The sequence below is a fragment of the Echinops telfairi genome, unplaced genomic scaffold, assembly GCF_000313985.2.
Source record: "Echinops telfairi isolate 266 unplaced genomic scaffold, ASM31398v2 ScPeMD7_7458;HRSCAF=8496, whole genome shotgun sequence".
In the NCBI taxonomy this organism is placed as follows: Eukaryota; Metazoa; Chordata; class Mammalia; order Afrosoricida; family Tenrecidae; genus Echinops; species Echinops telfairi.
The window spans coordinates 49,524,236-49,525,428 of NW_022111358.1; positions in this window are offsets into that span (position 1 = coordinate 49,524,236).

The window sequence follows — 1,193 nt, forward strand, 5'->3', positions numbered from 1 at the left end:
CACCCATTTGTCTTCAGTGATCCGTTCGACACCCGGTGATCACACAGGTTGATATATTGTTCCATGTGGGCTTTGTTGCTTCTGAGCTAGATGGCCACTTGTTTACCTGCCTTCCCAGTTTTAATAAACCCGAGTTAATATAGCGATAGTGCTTTTCTGTTTTAGGAAATAGCCATCAACTAGTCTTTCAAGGACAATTTAACTTTTTTGTGGAAATGTTCTTGTTGCAAAAATATATTTTATGCAAATTAACACAAGATTAGTCTCAAGAAGGTGAAGATTGAAGATGCCCCCAAAGTCCAACTTTTTAAAAATGCTCTACCACTCTATTTTCAACCACCACCCTCTCCACAGTTTATTTCCCCACATCCCAGGGTTCTGCCAATTCACTGCAATGTCTTAACTCACGTGGCTTTCAGGAAATGGCTCACACAGTTGTGGGTGAAGGTCCATCCTAAATCTGAAGGTCAAAGGTCCATTTGGAGGGTCTTCATCACCCCCAAGGCTGTGGGAACAGGGGAAGTTGGCTCAGATGACAGGCCATAACTCAAATCCCAAGACCAAAGAGGTCAGGCAAAGGCAAGCCAGATGCAGGATCCACAGCAAGAACCTAAACATCGGAAGTTCACGCAGGACTTGCTTGCTTCTGCACATGCTCAGTTGGGAAGGGGAAGTCACAAGGGTGGTCTGGATGGAGGTGTGGCTTGGCCTTCTGTAGACCATAACCCCAAGAAATCAAAGGGAAGTGACTCGAATCACACCGTTTAGTAAATTGAGGATTCAAAATATATCCCACCCTTAAACCAGACGAAGTAACCTCTCATTGGGAAAAAGTGCTTAACAATACTTATGTAGAACCCAAGTGGAAAATATGCTCAGTACTGTTTTCCTAACTGGACACCTTTTTATTTTTTTTCTTTCCTCCTGAGGGTTTTTTAAAAATTATTTTAATGGGGGCTCATACAACTTTTACCACAATCCATACATCCATCCATCGTGTCAAGAATACTTGTACATTTGTTGCCATCATCATTGTCAAAACATTTGCTTTCTACTTGAGTCCTTGGTATCAGCTCATTTTTCCCTTCCCTCCCCATTCCCCCCTCCCTCATGAGCCCTTGATAATTTATAAATTATTATTTTGTCATATCTTACACTGTCCAACATCTCTCTTCACCCACTTTTCTATTGTC